The sequence below is a fragment of the Oncorhynchus masou genome, chromosome 18 (assembly GCF_036934945.1).
Source record: "Oncorhynchus masou masou isolate Uvic2021 chromosome 18, UVic_Omas_1.1, whole genome shotgun sequence".
Taxonomy (NCBI): domain Eukaryota; kingdom Metazoa; phylum Chordata; class Actinopteri; order Salmoniformes; family Salmonidae; genus Oncorhynchus; species Oncorhynchus masou.
The window spans coordinates 19,978,687-19,985,912 of record NC_088229.1 but is presented as its reverse complement, the minus strand read 5'-3'; positions in this window follow the sequence as shown (position 1 = coordinate 19,985,912).

Here is a 7,226-nt window from a genome sequence, read left to right as displayed (position 1 = left end):
TGCTTGAGGCAAGGCTTCCATCTGACTCTCTTAGGGGAAGACACTCTCTTCGCTACAAGTACTGATCACCTTCAGTTTTTTTGGCATCTGGAACCTTCCATCGTGAAACAGTAGTTTTGTGTGGTGTAAGTGAACCAACTGTATGCAGCATCATTCAAAGTCTGCAATGCTATATGTGAACTGAAAGACAGTTACATTAAGTTCCCTGATGCTGCTGCCCAAGCCACCTACAAGGTAGAGTTCTATAAATATGGGAACTTCCCTGGAGTCAGTGGCTGTATAGATGGATGTCATATTCCCATCAAGTGTCCCTCTACAGCAGATGCTGAGGAATATAGGAACCGTAAAAACTGGTTCTAAACAAATGTACAAAGTGCTGTAGGACCTGAGCAGTTTCCAGTGTCTCAGAAACACATTGCACTTTCAACCAAGAAGATGCTGCATTGTCATGATTGGAACAGCAGTTTTTCACAATTACCTCAAACCTGATGAATCCTCGCATTGAAGATGAAGATGACCCAGATGTTCCCATGGTTGAGGCAGACAATGACAGAAATGGATGAGCCTGCAAAGATAGCTCAAGTGATTGAAGCAAACAATAGCATGGATTGGTAACAAAAAGGTTTTTACTTCCCAAATGGATATATCACGATCTCAAACGTTGGTACTACTGCTGCTTCATGTTCCTCTCCTCCTCCTTCATAGACAACTCAACATAAAGGTTTGCATCTTTATATCATTCTCTTCTTTTCAATACATTAGTTTGCACTCATGAAATTCCATTGCCAGTTTCTCATGCATGCTCAGCCTCTTCGTCTCTGTCGTCCGGTCCAGGTTAGTGACAATCTTTCCCCTGACTGCTGCAGATGTTAATCTTAATCCTGTTTTCCACCTCCAAGCTATGGTGATCATCTGCCTCTAGAAAATGATTATATTGCTGCATTGGAGATCATTATTTCTTCAAGAATTAAGTTCATTACATTATTTTTATTATAGGCTTGCAAGAGATGACTGACAGCATTACATATTCCCTGCAGTCCGGGATGGAACATGTTGAATGAATGTGTCCTACCAAATGAGGAATGGAGCGGTCCCCGATTTAAAATGTACAAAAGGTAATCATCGGGGATACCTTCCAGGGGTTGCTGGCTATCAATGATCTCAGGTCAACAAGTCCCCCAGTTCATCTGTCTGTGGTCTTACTGGGGGACCACCACCAGTAACAGCATCTGTCTTCTTTAAGTAGACTTATGTTTTTCCTTACAAACACAAGACAATATGTGACTCGTTTCAGGAAACTAGGTGTTTGTTGCACTTCACAGTAGCGCCATTTGAATGTAAACTTGTTTTTTTTTTAATCAAAATGCATTTTTTGGGCAGAAATGCCTTCTGGAATATATGAACTTTCATGTGCCTTAATGAAAAACTTGTATGCCATCTGTAAAAACATAGAATTGTTAAATTACGGACCTAGTTGATTTAACCATAGAAAAAGGCAACAACCTTCCCGCAAGCCATGATTGGCTGAGATAATGAGTGGGCTGGACATACCGAGAGATGAATTCGGATTGGTCTGCCATGAAGGTCACTTCTGTCTATAACATGAGCTGGTCAGTATGTGTAGGTAATCCTTTCTAGCGTGGCTGTTTTGAAAGATATCACTTAGTTGAACTGCATAAGTGTTGCTTTCCACTTTCTGGAAGACAGAGTTTTGAAATCAGTGGAATTAGAGTATGATAGCTAAGGAGATGGAGAAAATTCTGGCGTTTACTTACAAGTATGCAGACAGAGTCAAAAAGAGAAGACAAAGAAGACTGTTGTATGGGGCGGCAGGGTAGCCTAGTGGTTAGAGCGTTGGACTAGTAACTGAAAGGTTGCAAGTTCAAATCCCCGAGCTGACAAGGTACAATTCTTTCATTCTGCCCCTGAACAAGCAGGTAACCCACTGTTCCTAGGCCGTCATAGAAATTAAGAATTTGTTCTTAACTGACTTGCCTGGTAAAATAAAGGTAAAGTAAATAAAACATCTATATCCAGATGTCATCTTCAAACTAAAGGCAACCATGACATCTGTGACAGAGAGGGAGAAATGTTCATGCATGGGTAAGAGTCTAGCTTGATACATTTTCAAATATGACACATTTCAACTTTTGTCAAAGTCGCTTTCATTTCAAGTTAAGGTGGACTGTTAGCTAGCTAGCTAATGTTAGCTGACTGGCTAGCTAGCTAATGTTACGTGTATGATCTGTGTAGTAATATTATTCGTACCTCAGAAGCATTTGCCTTGCTAGTAATAGCCTAATGTTAGCTAGCTGCAGATTCATGCAAGGTAGTAACGTAATTGTTTAGCTAGCTACATGTCTAAACAAAAGACTCCACTATGAAAGTAACTATTTCAATAGAATGTTTATGATGTCACTGCGACAACTGTTGATAGACGTAGTTGTTAAATTGGCTATGTACTCAGAGCACTTTTGTCTGAGTGTGCCAGAGCGCAGAATACCTTACACATTTACGATCGCTCAACGCCTGTTGAATATGGCCAGTGTCAGTAAACGTTGGCAAAAAAAAGCATAATAAAATTGTTGCCAGCAGCAAAGTTGCAGTCACCAACACTGGATAACATAAAAACAGCCTAATCAGCTTTGCTTGTCGAGTTAAATGGTCAGAGTGAGCTGTTCTCTCATTTGTGTCTGGAAGTAGCTAGCAAGCTAGCCAACATTAGCCACTTAGCTTGGGTGCTGTTGTTAGATCAGAACGCTCGGATCAACCCTACTCCTCGGACCAGGGCATCCAGTGTGTGCTCTGAGCCCTCCGAGAGCGAAACGCTCTGAATTTATGAACGGACAATCTGACAACGCTCTGAGTTTACCAACACCCAGAGCGCACTCTGGTACTCCAGATTAAATTCACAAACACACCTGTAGTATAAGCCAGTCTTTAGTCTTGAAATGTTTGGTTGTTTAGTACATAGCCTCACATGTGAATCCTTAAAGTGATGGGTGGGGCTAAAGCTTAAGTGTGTATGAATGATGCTGAATGGGTGTTGACAAAAAAGATCTCTCCAGTAGGTACCAAAACATTCAAGGGCCATTTTCTTAAAAGTGAGGTTACAAGTTTAACAACTTTCAAAGCAGAATTACTTTCACATTGTTCCTCAACTGTAGTGTATGATATACAATTTTCTAGCTCGGACTCTACTTTTATCCTATGTAAAAAACACAATTTCAAATTCTGCTACATAGGACCGAATCGAGCCGGTCAGTCACATAAAGAATTTATATTAGAAATGATGTATGATATTCCTTGTGTTACTTTTCTGTCACATAAAAATCATGAGCGAATAAACTGTAAGCTATAAAACATATATAAAGAGTGTCATTTATTGGGTAAAACACCAACCTTTGGGCATCCTTGTGCCACTGTTAATTTCTGTCACAAATATATTTAGTCTCCACTGTGTTGTGTTACACAAGAAAACTATCATTTCAAGTTGACTCTGATTTGTAAAGGTGGGCTAACAATAAATACAACAGCTTACCTGAAGTTGTTGGAGCATCATTTTGTTTACTTTTTCATTTGGGTTGAATTCACTACAAATGAAAGTCTAAGCTATTCTTTTTCTTGTTTTCGGTTGATGAATCATGCTGTTTGTTCTCCAAAATTGGGTGGTTTGACACAATTCCTTTTAATTAAGAGTTTTTGAACATTTTATTTTACTTCCATCCATTGTTTGGTTTAGGTGACTTGCTTATGTATTAGTGTCCCATCCCTGGTTTCTGAAACATCCTCAGGTCAGCACCAAGTGTACATCGGTAATCTAATTAGGCTTCACAAAGATTAACTGGTTAGTCCTTACTTAATTTAGCCTGGGAATTCCTAGTCTCGCTCTGGATAAGAGCGTCTGCTAAATGACTTAAATGTAAATGTAAATGTAATTCAGCAAAGACTAAGAAAGAATTAGCCTAGTCTTGATTCAAATGAAACTTTGTCTGGGAAACCACCCCATACTGTATACAGATTATAATACTGTTTTAGATTCTCTCTGAAAGAGCGTAAGCACAAAGGATCCAAATACTCTAGAGATCGTACTGATGCTTGGATTTGTCCAACTGAGTCATTGATACAACTTCAATAATTATCATTTTTATATTAGTTTGTATTAATGTTTATCGCTCTTGTTATGTGACCCCAGCAACACTACTGTGCATGCCCAGCAATGGGAACTACTGATAGCTTCATAAAATCCTTTAAACCTAATCATAAGAAGCAGCAAGGGTACATCAAGCTGAAATGAGTTCAGTGTCTTTGCACATTGCTTGTCTGTGCAGCCTAATTTGATTGTATCCCGTATCATCGTCACACAGTAGGCCTGTTTACGTCTCAGGGTGCCTTTGGGTGGCATTGAATGGGTTGGGTTTCAATGCTAATTACTAATTGAGATTGCTCTGTGAATATTTTGTTTGCATACCATTCCAAAAATGTCCCTGTGTTAATAACAGCTCCTAATGGTTATGCACACCATTAATATGTACTGTGACTTGATAGGCTGATGAAGTTAGACAGAATGGGGCGGCTGGAAAATTAGATTCATGATGTGTTGTTCACGGTTACATCGCAATATGCCGCTGATAACAAAGTCCCAAAAATGAAGTAGAAAGTAGAAATGGAAGCAAAGCAATTAGATACCATTTAAGATGAATAATACAAGTAAGCTATTTCTGTTTTCTTTCATTATACAAATAAGAAACACACAAAAAAATCCCGAAAACAATGCATTTTATTTTTACTGAAGCCAAATGTATAGTGTAAGAATGCTGATCACACACTCACCAGACATGAATGTGTGTCATGCTTTTACTTCAGGCCCTGGAGGGAGAGGACATTCATTATGTTTTAACACATGGATAAACTATTCATTCCTCTGGAGACAGACACAGACACTTTCTCTGTTGAGGAGAGACAGCGGTATAAAGTAGACCAAAGCAGTCTAGGGTGTTTTGGGGTCTGGAGGAGCGTAGGAAATCACTGTGTTCGTGTACGAGCCTGCCTGCCTCCCTGCATGCCTGTGAGCCTGCCTGGCTGTGTGTGTGTCTTGCTCCCTGCATCTCCATTATCAGAGACACAGCAACACTGCAGATTAAAATGGAGTCCCATCTCCTGAAGCCACCATGTCAATATAGATTAGAAGAACTTCCATTGTCCAAGAGGGTCACCCCCCCCCCCCAACACTCACTCACTCACCAGCGCAGACCGGGTTGACTTGAAGCTACACTAGACAAAGAAAACATTACCTTAATAACATTTTCAATTAACCCTCATAGCCAGATGCTAATGGTACATGAAGTCCCAAAATAATAATACTAATTTCTAATTACAATATTGTTTAAAGGCCCTTGCAGGTCCAGAGACATGAATAATGATAGTCTGAATTTGGCCTCTGCAATTTACATGATTGGCTATCTATACATAGTGCTCATGAGTATATAAATGTTCTATATATTCAGAGTGATCATTATGTGCCATGTAGGGTGAAGCAAGTGTTTTCTGTATCACAGCTAATAATCCCTATTAGCAGGTATTCCATTATTTTCATCGAATGGTACTGTAATGGTACTCAGCTTTCTGACTGTTTTCTGTAATATTGATGTTATGGACTATTACTTTTGACATTTTGAAGATTGTGCCCCTCTGGGATTTGATGCTACATTACAGCAGTGATGGTCTTGTGTGTAAGAGAGTAAATGGCTGTGGTACCTACTGTTTCCTGTCTTATGAACATGATAACAGGAGAAGAGGTGTTATGGTTCTGTAGCTTCACTTTTTTATTATCATCTCTTCTGAGTTTCTCATCTGGACTAGCAAGCATCTCCCATGTACACCAGTATCTTCATTCTTCCTTTAGCTACTATTTCAAGGATCAACCCTTTATTGGCATTGGTTGTTAAAGATGGAATGTTGAATATGAGTTGTTAGGAAACAGGTCTGTTACATTTGGATGTTAAGTTTGCTGATAGTTGCATTCTTCTTAAACAACTTGTGGCGTAGTTGGCAGGATTAGTTATTCCCAATTTAGTACATAATCATCTAAGTGTTTGGTCCTCTGTCAACTGTCTGGTTGTCCATTTTATGGCCTGTGCTCTGAGGGTGGTGGTGGGGGCATTCTTCACACCTATTGAGTGGGACTAATGGAGCGACTGTAGAGCTGTGTTGATGTGAGATGACAGACATAACAGGGGGGTAGATCATGTTCATATCCCTCTGCCTAATGAAGGCCAAGTAGCCTTTCCACAGTGCCTGTACTCATAAAGTGCCTCAGAGTAGGAGTACCATTTAACCCTAATGTTGTGTTCGTTTTATGTTCATTAATTCTGTGTTCCCTTCCCAAAATGACCGCCCCATTATAGCTGATTATAAATCCATAATAATACATATATTATCACCTAATGTTGTGTTAGATCTTTTATCAACTTCAGTTCTTGTGAACATTACAGATTTTGAACTTCTAATTCATGGCCTGTAGGCCTCATTGACCTGAGCTCATACAACTCGTTTTTGAGTGAAAAAAGCATAATATATGGATTATTTTGGCTATAACAAATACTCAGATGAAACATATTGTGCTATTTATCACAGACTGCTTTGTATCAACATTTAACAAGGACATTTGTTTTGAAACAATTTCAAATGTTTAAATGGTGCCAGGATTTTATGTCATCAACCCGGGATATGGCGTATCTCGTTGGCCCTGGGGTCATCCTGATAACATTTTCAGCCGACAGCCGACCTCTCCTCTCAGGTGTGGATGAAGACCATGACAAATCCTCATTCTTTGACCAGAATGTAACAACAACCTCAGCAGGGCCTTCTTCCTCATCACTGGAATGTAACAACAACCTCAGCAGGGCCCTCTTCCTCATCACTGGATTGTTCCACATTGGTTGTCTCTTGGTCTGGATCATATTCTGTGTTGTCTTCAACTTCTGACACTTCCTCCTCTAATGCATCTTCCCTGTCAGTTTCCTGGCCTCTGTCCTCCTCTCCAGTGTCATGATCAAAGATATGATCAAGAGCCTCACAAACAGTACATCATTTGGTCGTTGTGCTGCCACAGAATGAATTGTGAGCAAGGACTCAAAAAAGCTTTATATACTGTACCAGAGTTGTGAGAAAAGTTCTATATATTATTGAAACAATGTTGCGATTGTTTGTGAGAATGTCAACAG